Source organism: Ammospiza nelsoni, chromosome Z, assembly GCF_027579445.1.
Source record: "Ammospiza nelsoni isolate bAmmNel1 chromosome Z, bAmmNel1.pri, whole genome shotgun sequence".
Taxonomy (NCBI): Eukaryota; Metazoa; Chordata; class Aves; order Passeriformes; family Passerellidae; genus Ammospiza; species Ammospiza nelsoni.
Window position 1 is genome coordinate 49,177,695 of NC_080669.1, and position 14,045 is coordinate 49,191,739.

The following is a 14,045-nucleotide window of genomic DNA, read 5'->3' on the forward strand; positions in this document are numbered from 1 at the left end:
GAGACTTAGTAGGAATGTGACTAAACTGTCTGACATCCAGTGTGATAAAAATGCATATATGAATTGAGCATCACTGACTTTTCAAAGAATTTAAGGTTTATAATAAGGAAAAGCTCTTTTTAGACAGTATGTTAGCCTTTTACTGTTCCAGTACTTCTGTTGAATATTGACAGGATGACTTCATAAAAAAGCTCGATTTTATTTAGTTAATTTGAAGGGACAGTTCCCAGTTTACCTAAAAAGTTTAAAAAGCAGCACAATCACTCTGGGACACACCTTATACTTACTTGCTGATTATTTCTAGCCTTGTAAAAATTGGGTATGTCTTATTTCAGACTGAGTAACTTCTAAGTGAAGGACAGTTAGGTTTGAATGCTGAACACATTGAAATCTTGTGGGTTACCCTGAGATTTCTTATGGCCTGGTTTCAGTCTCTAAAATCTGACTTAATTGAATTTTCAGACTGTAAACAGTAAATATACAATTTATACCTCTGCTGGTCATATGAATTCCATGAACTTGCATTAATACTAAGCTACAGTGCCTGAAAGTATAGATTAATGATTTCAGAACAAACCAAAAATCAGCAAGAGATCAATTTTCAAAATAATTGCTGCATCAGTAGCACAAAGATATTTGTGATTACAGCAGCAGCATAGGTTGCTTCTCTGTGGTGGCTCTCTCATGTTACACATGAATGAACTTGACTATCAGTGAAGGTTCCCGCTAAACTTAAAATCTGAGAAACCAGAGGCATGACAGTCTGAAAAGAAATTTAAAATCTGTTTAGAAAGGCTATTCAAACAGAATGGAAGACAAATATTTGTAATCCTTGCAACACAGTTAGCAGTAGAAAGAATATAACCTTTTTGAATGTTCACAATCCAGCATTTCTACCCTGGTTAGTTGTTAACATAGCTGGAGAGTGACTGTTGGTAAAGTGCTGCAGCTGTTTAAAAACTGATTCTGACTTGGCACATCATCTGCTGAATGTGCTTGTGATGATGAAGTACTGTCTCAATCGGTTGCATTGGTGTGGTATTTTCAAATTTTAATATTTTAATTTTTTGAATTCCTCACAAACTAGCCATTGGCCACCCTAATGATTTCACGCTGTTTAATTATAGCTTGCTCCTTCTATTCCATACCAAATGTACTGCTAGTTTTGGAGTTGAAACTCCAGGAGTGGGGATGTGCTTAACTCTTGCTGAAACTCCAAGTAAAAATGATTTTTCTTTCATGTAACTTCTTTCAGTCCTTGCATATTGAAAACTCCCACTACCACAGCTCTTCAGAAATCAAGTGACAGCTATAAGAAAAGACATGTCTTGGAACTAACTTGGCTTTCCTAGTACAATTGCAATTGGACTGCAATCTCATTTCCCAGATAACAGATCAAATTTAAACTTTGTGATTTGATTTTGATTTTAGTAAATCTGTTTGACTGTTTAGGATTTTGTTTTCATTTTTTTTGCAAAATACAAAGAAATTTTCCAAGACTGACTTAATTTTTTTAAAATTAAATTGGTTGACCTCCTAAGCATTTTACACTGGAAGTGTGTCTTAGAAATATTCTGTGGTCATTGCCACACAATGTAAATAAATGTTTTTCTCTGCTATTTGCAGCCCCATAAAAGGAGTTCATAATGCAGGTTGAAAATCACTGCCAGGTGGTCCCTGGTTGTTGTCTCTTTTTTACCTGTCTACATCCTGCTGAAGTCCTGTGAAATCATTTAGACCGAAATGCAGTATTTGGTGTCAGTTCAGTGCCAGGAGTGTGTGCTCCTTGTTCTTTACATATCTGAGGCTTGCTTTCTTTTACCATTGTTGTGTTTTATTACAAAAACAACCCTGTTAGGATTTTTTTTAAATTAGATTATTTAACACATAATAGTTTAGATTGAAAAATGGTTGTAAAGAACAGCTCAGAAAATTTGGGGATATTCACTTCATCAAAAAATAGCTCAGAAGCAGCAGAGATTGAGACAAAGCCCTTGAAAAACGCAACTGAAAAAATGCTTTCCATATAGGTGAGCATACTTGCTTGAAGATACAGACTGGTTTACTAGCATTCATCATAAAAGAGCAAAGTAATGAAAATTTGTTGTAGAAATAGCAGGCTGGTATTTTTTACTGTAAGGTTATCCACTTAATATCATGCTTTAAGACTGATCAGCTGGTTTTTAACTTGCACTACACGTCGAAACAGTAGCATAGAGATTTTAGGTTGAAAACATGTTTACAGTAGTGAGTTGGCACACATTTTTTTATGAATTATGCTTAATTACACATATGTCTGTATAGGCTAAGTGTAATGCACATATTTGCCTTACAAAAGGAAGGCTAAATCTGATACAGTGATGTATATTTATTAAGTACCAGAAAGTTCCTTGATACATGTGAAGGAGGGAGTGTTAGTAGTGCTCAGTGAAGTGGTTTCATTAATTATTGAAGTTTGAAGACAAAACTAACAGTAACTAATTCTTGCAGGAGACGTAGTAATTTCTTGTATTTCCTGTTCTGTGAGTTAACTTCTACATAAAGTTATGGCTAATCTTTTAAGGAGCGGTTCTTTCCAGACAGACACTCTGAAACATGTAAAAAGATACTGAGGCATTCTGTATATTGAAGTAGCTGAGCAAGAAGTATAAATATGTAGTAGCCTCTGTATGAAAAATCTGAGAGATTACTGGTTAGCAAAAGTATCCTGAGAATATCTGCATATGAGTATATAACAGTGCACCATAGTACACTAAGAGTTCTGTAAGTAATGCAGAACCTGAGTTCCTGTCAGTGGTGGACAAAAGTCACAGATAACAAGGGAGATTTTGTTCTCTGATGCAGTATTTTGGGCCTCTTCAAACTCTAATCTGTGTTAACTGCCAGTAATACCAGAAGGCAAAAAAAAAAAGTCCTGGTCAAATGCGTGTTCTGGCTCCAGAGTCACTGTGTCATTATCCTGGGAGCAAAGAGAACCTTTGCTCAGTATATTGCACTGCTCACTGTATTGCATATTAGAATTGCCTAATATGTTGATAATATCTGTACAGCAGTTTAGTTTTCAGATGTTCCTTTTTCTTTCTTTCCAAACAGGTGCTTGACAGCCGCCAACGTGTGAAAAGAAACCCCAGTTGAAGATTTACTTTTCTTCTGCATTTTTGAGAATTCAGAGCCAGCAGTTATGACCATCAATTCTACAGGAGGCTTTCTTTGGCAAAGAAATAGTCTTTCTTTGGCAAATAACTCAGTACTTGGAAAAAATTGGCCTGAAATGTTAATTTCAGGCCACTTTTTTCTTTATTTGTTCAAACAAATTCTGGTTGGGGCACAAAGCGAAGTTGTTAAGACATGCATTTTATACTATCAAGAATGCCCAATTATTAAGCACTTTTTATATTTGCGTTAGTAATGTACGGCCAGTTAAGTGAGGGGGCCATTTTGAGCTGGGAGACCACTTGCTATTAGAGTGACTTTGAGGTTCTAAACCAGCTGTAAAATGGCCCCTTCACTGCACTGAATATCTCATGTGCTTGAAAATTCAACGAAATGGCTCCCTCCAGAGAAGCTTGCTGTGTAGCAGTCTGATATTCCAGAAAGAGAATTCCTAGTTGCACTACAGTAGCTGAAATTCAGTAACATGCAACTAAGACTTTTTTTCTTCTTAGCTTGAAGAAGCATATATCAGTATGAAAAGCAACAAGTGACCACAGCACAATGAGAGTTAAGAGTTGAATTCAGTACATATTCAAGAATGTGTTTGTTTCCATCATGATATATTTAGTAAGACATACTGCAGCACCTTTTTAGAAGGTCATGTTTAGTCTGACATCTTTTTAAAGTAGACATTTTCATGCTTTTTAAAAATATTTAGCTATGCTGAACCAAGTTAGTTATACTTTTATCATTTGTTATAAGAAGCAATATTTTGTAATTTCATACTTAAAAATATTTTTCTCTTTTGGTTTAAAATGGCTTTTGATTAGTCTAAGCAGCCTTCTTTAAAAAAAGATCAAAGCACTTAAGCATTCTGATAATTGAGTTGTGAAAATCATGCTATTCTTGCTGGTTTTCATTTTTCCCTTTAGTGGCTGCGAAAATGTTTGTATTTCATACCCAAAGCCTACTGGCTGAAAAAAGTTTCTTTTGATTCTGACTGTTTTATTTTTAAAGGAGAGTTACAACTTCCTCTGCAGTGAATACTTAGGAGTAGTTCTAAACCTCATGACTAATGGCTGCAGGCAGCTACTCTTACGATACCACAGTACCAAGAGGTATGTCAATACAAAGATACAAGTAGCCTTGTACCACCTAAAAACCTCATGTGGTATTAAAAATCAGCCCGTTACACTTCTAGGAAAGCTGAATTTCCACTAGAATTTTGTTTTTACTAGTGTAACATACACTGTGTTTGAGAAATACACAGTCCCTGTCCTTTGTGTTGTGTGGTCCATTCACTGTTCCTCTTTTGACAGATAAACTACTTTATGGGGATCTGGGTTCTTTTAAGTGGAGTTACTCATTGCTGCTGTCGTGTAATGGAACACGTACTGTGTTAACATTTATAACAGGGGATTTCACGTCTTGCCGTTTACTTACAGAGAGAGGAGCAGGAGACCTTACCTTAGCAATAGGCTGTGTAATCTAAAGGAACCTCAGCTCTGGGACCCTTCAGTCTATTGAAGATGTTTTGCTGTGGCTGTCCAAAAATTAAAGCTCTGTCAAACATCTCGGGAGGATTTTCTTAACCATGTTGCCTTACTTATAAAGTTGGTGAACATTGATTTTCAAAGCACCTATGAGCAGCGTTACTGTAGAATTATATAGATTTTGCTGTGTTAGTTGCTAGGTCTCTATTTTTCAGCTGTGTGAAACACCTGATACTGGCTTCCCACAGGCCTAAAACTTCATGATGCTTTCTACTTAAACTTATTCTCCGAATTCTGCGCTACGTGGTATGGTTGTGAGCTGTCTGATGCTGTGTTCGTGCAGCAATAGCAGCACTTTCAAGGTTCATCATAATCATTCGACACTGCCTGTACCATCAGCTGTTTTGTTCTACATTTGTTTGTACTTTCAGTCACACCACACATTGAAATCAAGGTAATCAAATAAATTTTTGGCTGTAGCACAAAACAGAACTTTGATGTGAAATGGTAATAGACATTATATATTTCATCTGAAACTTAGTGCTAAATTAAACAAGGAACTTCTATGTTCATTTTTTCCTATTTTCCAGCCTGCGGTTTTATTCCTTAGAGTATGCATACAGAACACTAGCAAAATTTCAAGCCAAGGAAAAATAGTGTAATTTTAAAGTATTTGTGCAGTGGTTCCCTTGCACAACACGTTTGTCTGCAGTTTACCACTGTGTTGTTATCTAAATAGTTCCATGCTGTACTCTACTACAGTTTTCAGATATGTTTGCCATGTGATCTGTCATCTTTGCCTTGAAAAATGTGTGCATGATTGATGAAAATTACTATTATTAATCTGTTTCATATTTAGCTGAAATCTTAGATTTCTGTAGTAGCTTAGTCTCAGTAGAAATGGAGTTCTCATATGAGCATGTATTTTAATGGCACACAAAAAGTAGTTGTTACGCTGAGCATAGTAGTATGTATCAGTTCAAAGCTGCCATCTTCTATGTGGAAAATGAATGAATTTTTTTTCCCTCATCCTACTAAAAAAAAAATCCTGAATTTAAATCTTCATGAGTCACTAGATGTCACAATTTCACGTAATTTTCACTTTGATATAAAAATTATGCATATGTAGTGTATACAGGCTAATGCATAAAAGGTACCATCCTCTGCCATGCGAAATTTTCCAGTGGGATGGCTACTGCAGAAGAAGGGGAAAGTTTAGTGTATTTATAAGAAACTTAGGGCAATTATGACAGTCCTGCGTTGAGATCAGTTCCTCCATAGCTGAGAAACGCTGTAAAAATTGTGAGAAATCTTGGCAAGCATCACTAAGGAAAAACACGTAAACATGCGCAAGGAAAAAGAGCCTCCATAAAAAGACCTGCCTATTGATATTTTTCATTTTATTGTTGTGGCTGCATTGTTCTGTTGCTAGTTATTTATCTTAAGTAGTTTGTCAGCTTTTCGGCTTTTTTCTATTTTTAGAAACATTTCTTTTTTGAAATTAAAAGTTTTACTATGCTATAACATCCAGTGAAGTAAAGATTTGGGATGCATAATGTTTATTGTACAAATGCTTATGTAAGGATTGAAAAACCTTTTATAAATGGGAACAAGAAACCAAATCCTTGGTTTCTGCTAAAATAACCAAAATGTAAGGTAAACAGCAATAGTCTTGTTCAGAAATTGAATTTATATCAACAAGAATTTCATGTTCTCATTCATGGAGGTTTCCAGATCCTTTACAAATGACCAATAGTCTTACTCACTTTACTGTATTTTCATGTTAGTTATCTGTGTAGGGTAGATGAAGGCTTTTTTTTTATTCTTTTCAAACATCACTTCTAAGTTTTGCCTGGTTTTGTTTGGTTTTTCTTTTTTTTTTTCTGACAGTCTGCATTCTACACCAGACACTTGTAAAATAAATTAGTATGATTATATATTGTGTACTTTTGTGACTGAATTGGGGATAGAACTCAACATACTTCACTACATTATTTGTAAAGAATCATTTTGAGTATAAGCACTATATTCTGTACTGTTTAATAATAAAGTAATGATAGATGCATTATTGAAGATGCAACTTATTGAGAAGAGGAGGCAGAAACATTATTGGTTAATGTTACCCTTATTTCATTTGTTGCACTGAATTTCAGGAGTGTAATTTGTAAATCAAGTTTGCTCATGCGTGTAATCAGATTTTATTTTCATTGTAATGCTTATGTAATTAAATTACCTGAATGTATTTCTGGTAATGATTTCATAAGCATGGACAATATGTTGTTGATGTTTCGCACTACAGAATTAATGTTAAGAACAAGCAAAGCTTCTTGCAAAGAAAAGGAGTAACAGAAGCACCTTACTGGGAGAGCATGTTGCATGATTTCAGTCCTCTTGGAGCTGACAGTAGGTTATCCTAAACTTGACTGCAAATTGCTCTTTGGTGTAATAAGCACATCAACATTCTGCTATCAATGCTATCAACACAATGGCTATTTTTAACCTATAAATATACTGTAATTTAAGTTTTCCTACAAAGTCAATTTATATTTAATTGCTGCCTAATACATAAATACTTAGAATTTTTAGGAGGGTAAAGGGAGGGAGGGCGGGCATGCCAATATATTTGTGGGAGGGGCTGTTGCATATATGGGTCTTTGTACTTCCCTTTCATTTTGACTGTTAATCCAAAACTCACAGCTCTGGCTTTGGTGAATCTGCAACCTGGCATTTATGTATTTTTATTGTGATTCAGGTCTTCTATATTCTGTTGCTCAGAGCTTCAGAATTTGACAGAAAAGGTCATCTTTCCATTCTCAAATGTGAATGCTCTGTACCTCTAATATGGAAAATGACCAAGCAATTAATTTTATTCTGCTGAGTTTTTAATATTAATGTGTAGAGCATTATCTAAAGCTCGTTAACCAGTAGTGTGTCCATTGAAAACAAGCAGAAAGGATGATGCGCACCATTTTGGTGTGTATAGTCCAAACTCTGCAGAGACTTTATTCCAGAGACTGTCACCTATCCAGGAATTTGTTTGCCATAAACTGGCTTGATTTTCAGAGTATAAACATAGTTTTGACTTCTGAATTGGTTAATAGGTGTTGGGCATTGGGGATATTCACTTAACATCTTCCAGTGTGTTGCTGTTGCTATATGTTTTGAATTTCATTTTACATGTATACAAATGCGTCATCATGAAAGGAAAGCTAAAAAAATACAGATGGCTGCAAGTTGTCTTACATGAATGAAGCCAGTGAAGCTTAATGAAACGAACTCCTTTGTTAAGCCTGTAGAATAAATAAAAAATAATGAAAACAAATTTTCCATTCACTAGCTTTGTGTGCAGTATTATCATTAGACTAAGACACTACTAGCACATTGTGCTTGGCGTTAAGAAAGTTCTTTAATTCCATTATATTCAAAAGGACATATTAAATGCATATTTTATTGTAAACAACTCTGCAAATTTACTATGCCTGAAAATGCTCAAAGTTATTAAGTATTAAGCACAAGTATGTTTAAAAAAAAGTTTAATAACTAAACAAAGATTTCTAGCAATACCTAGAAACTAAAAAAATTTTAATTGTCTGCTTCTTGGTCTTTTTTCTTTCGTGCAGCTTTTCTGCAGTGCAAGTTTATTGCTGTGTATTTCATGGGGGTTTATTATCATGATTCAGAAATTTAAACCTGTACGCAAAGTACTGCATTCACCTTATTGTACATGCGATGTAACATCATACTCACAGTTTTGGTGCTTTAAAATTATTCCTCTTTTCTTTATTAAAGGATATTTATTTGATCACTGTCTTGGTTTTAACTTTGATTATATACTAGCATTTAAAAATACGTTTGGTTCCCACAAAAAGCAATTTCAGATTGAATTCATTTCAGTTCCCATTGGTATTCTTACAATTCCTCAAATTCTTTCTCATGGTTTAATGATAGGTGGTTGCTTCTAAGCTATGTTGCAGCCTGGAATATTTGTAGCTAGGTAACATCTTTGTAAATGAAGCCACATGAACAATATAAGTATTGCAGAAGAACCTTGCTCCTAAATGATGCTGGGTAGTTGTGCGTAATTACAAATCACACCCACTTTCCATCTCTTGATTAAAAGACAGAAACACTATCAAAAAGGGTGAAAGTTTAAATACTGAAATGTTAAGAGCTTGGCACCCTTATTTACACCTAACGTGTTCCTCACTAGAGTTCCTAGGTGTTTGTAAGTTCTTCCTTTATTGCTCTAGCCATTTTGTGTTACTATTTATGTAGACCTAAGTCTTGCAAAGAAGGTATCTTTATATTGTATCTCTTTTCCGTTTTGCTTCTGTGTTTTTGGTGCAGTGCAGTAGGTTCTATTTCTAGCTGGTTCCTTAACCTGAAGAAACAAAAACCCAGTGTATTTCTGAAACAGGAACTTTTTAGTGCTATTACAATCCTGAGAAAACAAGAAAAAAGGACGTTTCAAAGAGCAACATGAAACCAACTTTGTATTTGCAGTGCAAATCTACATTGCAACATGTCTTGTACAAAATGCAAAGCTGTCTGACTTTGGTTTCCCAATGGTGTTTTTCATGCCAGGAAATAATGACTTAATTTTGGGTTATGGAAGAACATGTAGAAGAAGTAGGAAATGTGTTTTGAAATAATCAGTTCTTTGATTGTTGCTGACTTAAGAGGGAAGAGAGTTACATTTGTGTCTGAGGACTGTTTCTAAAGCTCTGGCAGTGTGTGACCTTGATGTGGGTGCCTGCACAGGTTTTGCTCTGCGGGACAAACTGATGCTCCATCAGCTGGTTCTGTTTGGCACTGACTTCAGTAGATAAGTTGATTGTTTTTTTATAACTCTCTACAGTATCAGTACAGGTTGGAAGTGAATTTAGTGTATGCATCAGGATTGCAGATGAGTCAATGTAATCTTTAGGCAGACTTAAAAGGCAGTGGTATGCCATGCAAAATAAGGCCTCTTGTTTGTACAACACAGAAGATGAAAGAACCAATTTTTTTTTCCTGCTTGTAACATGTTAGATGTAAAACAAAGGTACATTATAAATAAACACTCAGTGGGCCACAATGCCTCTGAAATAGGAGAACTACTGATACGTGCAGGGTTTGTCTCTGTTCCACCTCTTAATGCTCAACAGAGGCAGTAGGTACAAGAGAAAGAAGTAAAAATGGAAGGTGTATTTTGCCGATTTTTTTTCCAAAACCTATGAACTCTTGCTTTTCTCAGCAGTTCTTACTGCTGCTTCCCATCATAGGGAGAAGCTCATTTTATAGCCTTCATTCTTCCTGCAATTGGAGGGAGCTTAGAGGAATCCTGGAGTGCCACAGTATCTCTGAATCTTGGGATCAGCAAGCCATCAGCATGTCACTGCCACCACTGCAGCTGGAGCTTTATGCTGAAGGCACAGGTCTAAATATACCATTACAGCGTTGTGCACACTGTGTGTGCCACTGTGTTTTTTACCATTTATAAAGGAAGGTTATAATGTCCATAAAAATGGATAAAATGGTGTCTTAAACCTTAGATATGTACCATGTCAGCATTTTAACTGTTACAGGCATCACTTGGCTTGCACAAACTGCCCTTAAGCAGAAAACCATCCCAGGGGTGTTCCCAAGAAGCTGCAGTATCATCGCTGTGTAACCTACCTTGCTCACAGAAGTGCTGCAAGTATCTCTCCCAATCTCCATCCTGCAGAACTGATCCCACAGAGAAGCATTTCTGCCTTTCCCCCTTTGTAGTAAGATTCTCAGTCTCTAATTACTTTCTCTAAACTTTATGCAAATCTTCACCACAGTCATGCTCACTGTCCAGATTTTCATCAGCTCAAAAACAGCACATCTCCCTTGAACTGTTGCCTCCACAGGAAGGGCTGTTGGATAAAAACAGGCACAGATTACTCTGTGCTGTTAAAGCTGCTGGCTCTGTTGTTGCTGGGGTTTGCTGATCATTAATCGACCAAAACTTTGGGAAAAAACCTAAACCAAAACAAAGGTTATATTCACATTCACACTGTATTTGCTGTCTTACCCCTTTTTCCTATTGTAGTTTTGTGCTGTTTCTGGGATGTTTGTTGGAGATACTTGTGCCATGGGCAAATCATCTGTATTGCTTTCTTGTCACTCGTTCCTCACCATGGAATGCAGCAGCCTGCTTGACTTCTCTGAGACATCTCACTATACCCCACATTGCTTACATAAGACTAAGCACATTCACAGACTTTCAAACATAAGTCACTGTTTACTTCATTCTTTCATCGTAACAACTTTTCTAATTAGCATCACATTCCCTTTGTACATTACTGTTTAAAAGTCAGGAATAAGGAAGATTGAAGAATCATGCAGTTCATACAAAGGACTTATATTAACTATACTTTTTCTTCCTCAGTACTTTATTTTAATCCCATTCAATTTCAGTAAGAGTGTAACTGAGTTCTTAGCATACAAAATCATCAGTGCATGCTCAAACTGCCATGCATGTTAAAAGCACAATTTAAACACCAGTAACAGACATTTATGAATCAACTTCTTTTGAAGCACCATAAAAGGATGGCCATTTTCCCCATCACATGCACTTGGCTGTGAGTAAAATGACTGTTGGAATGGACAAAGTCCTGTGAAAGCAATTTGACAGAAAAACCACTGCACACTGCTCTTGGTTTCTAATGATATGTTAAAAAATGTCTTAAATTGGCATTATAAAGTAATATTTATAGTATCAAAAAAGAAAGAAAAAGCACATATCCTATAGTTCTGTCAATGGCATACATATATTTTTGTCATGGTTTCCTAAAGATTTCTGCTGCTGAAAAGTCTTCTCTTAATAGCAGAGTAAGTTGAAACATAACGTTTGTTCTCCTGCCCAGCACCACTGCAGGAGGAAATTTATTTTCCCTGCTTTACCACAGTGTTTTTTGTGCCCCTGACACACCCATACCTTGCTCTGTCACTCAGCTCTATGTCAAACTGTGCTCAGTAAGTCAGGCTGTTGGCTTTTGCAAGGTCTGACCATTCATGGGCCATTCTATCAGTGCTTGTGGCCAGGAGATGGTCAAAAAACCCCAAGTAATACTTGGAGGGTGCCTACTCTCATTCATCCATTATAGGAATTATAATGATTATAAAAGATTATAATTATAAAAGATTATAGGAGTGCAGAAATTGTCCTCAGTCAAAGGTTCTCTTAGTTAAAGCAAATCTCTGTTTAGGAGATCAGGTTTGTCAGTCTTTAAATTAAAAAAAGTCTACTTGGGCTATGTATTCAGGGAAAACGTGAGCCACACAGTGCCTACCAGGGCATGCTTTGCTTTATTGGTGTACAAAATAACATGCATTATATTTAAATACTCAAAAGCAGTTACATTTCCAAGTTAGTGCTATGTCCCATTTTGCAGAAAACCCCAACCCTTCAAGTACTCAGCTTTTAATCTCCATTTGCAGTAAGAAACTTTGAACAGAAACTTTGTGTTCCAGACAGCATTTGTTGAGACTGCGCTGTCAGCCATCTGGGATAAACCTGGGTCCTGCTCCCAGCCATTAGCTGCCTGAGATAACTACAGAATCCCTGCCTTTTGAGGCCCAGATGAATGAGTTTGCTGCAGTCCTTTGTGGATGCTCAAGGTTGCAGGGATGCTTCTGGATAAGGATGTGCTTGGTACTATCACTAATACCAGCTTGGCTAATTGAATGCAAACTTTAGCTTCTGCTCCCTTCTCAGTGGAAGGAGCCTAGCTGTTTCCCAACAGGACAGTGTCTTCTATTAACCCATCAATGTGTCATTGCAATAGCAAGCTGTGAAGTTTATGTTAAAAAAAAAAAAAACCTCACCCTGAAATAATGTAAATTAGAATTTCTTCACTTAAATCCATGAAGACCTTCCAGGTGATGAAAGCCTGATCCCTTGACATGCCACTGTTACCCGCTGGCTATTTTCCAAGTAGCTGCATGCCAGCATTTATGCCATGTAAGACCCAGCACTGTGCTTGTGGGAACCATGGAAGTCACCTTACAACTGCCTCTTGTAGTGACCCCCTCTTCTGGTGCAGCCCCTCAAAAAATAGACTTGAAATACTATGACAAATTCCACAGCCACCTAACAGCTATTGCTGAGCTGTAAAACCGCCCTGAAGGTTGGTGAACTTGCTTGTTCTTATCCCATGTGAGTCATCCTCATTGCCAGGTTCAGAGAGACGATTCCATGTTTGGGCACACCAGCAGTTCCAGTGCAGTTGCTTGCTCAGTCACAGAGCTGACCAGCTCTGTGCTCTATGAGGCCTTATTCCCTTCTGGATTTTAGATATCTGTGTCCTTGTCACAGTTTGATCACTGCAACATGGCCCAAGTGTCAAAATTCCTTTAAACCCCTCTGAAAGGACAGTACTGTTTACCACCTACCCAACCTGTTACTCAAGACTAAGTCTCATAGATGGATTTCCCAGCCTGACTCAGGTACAGAGAACTGTTCTTGTCTTTGTACTTGTTCTGTCATGCAGATTTCCAACGTAGCTATAATTCATTTGCAAAAGACCTGTCACCTATTCTAGCTGATGACAGAAATCTTCTAGTTTGATGGGAACTTTTGCTGTCAATCCTAACACATTTTTGCATTTTAACTTGAGTTACATGTGCCTTATAAGTATTTTCTATTTGTGCAATACAGTTATCATCATTGGTGAAAAGCATGAAAACTCATGTCTTCTGAAAATACTTGCATTGCTGTCTCTATGACAGCTCTGATTCAAGGTACTTTCTAGTAACATGCCTCAGTATTGCTTCTTTAGGAGATCCCCTATGCTTCTTCACTGAGGTTGAGATGGTCGTGCACAACAGTCAGCACCTCATTCCCACAGGTATCTCTTTTGTGGGTGGGGTTTGGGTTTTTTTGGGTTACTCATGTCCCTGCTGGGTGAGCTTGACTGAATATTTATGTTTCTCATTCCATAAGCAGTTTAGGACTTATGTTGACTATAAACATGTTTGGTTGTTCCATGTTATGCAAGAGAAAAGAACACAGACAGAATGAAAGAAAAAATGCAAGAAATAGAGGATAATGAAAGTTTTGGCTGGTAAGTTCAAATGGTAACAATAACCACCTCAAATAAAGCTTTCATAATTTCTTTTTAAAGAGGTGGGGAAAAGCAGCTTATAGCAAATCTACATATTACTCTGCTTCTTTAAGATATACAGAATGAAATTTCCCCTTTTCTCCCCCTGCAAGCAAAACTCTGACTGTGCAAAATGCTCTGGAGCAAAAGGACTCCAGACTGGTAATGACAGAGCTACAGTTTTGAAGCAGCAGCTTCTGAACAAAGGACAGCAAGCCCTCCTGGGTTGCTTCTGGGACAGACAGCAAGTGCAGTTGGCAGGGTGTAGCAGTGAGGCTGTGCAGCA

At 36.9% G+C, this 14,045-nt stretch overlaps 1 protein-coding gene across 1 annotated transcript in view; it reads left to right on the forward strand.

The window, feature by feature from the left end:
* JMY (junction mediating and regulatory protein, p53 cofactor) overlaps nt 1–8,448 on the forward strand; it is a 65,977-nt gene extending 57,529 nt beyond the window's left edge. The window contains exon 11 of the mRNA XM_059492065.1: nt 3,094–8,448. The gene's annotated coding sequence lies outside the window, so the exon portion shown is untranslated. The remainder of the gene's footprint in view (nt 1–3,093) is intronic.
* Nucleotides 8,449–14,045: the final 5,597 nt, after the last annotated feature.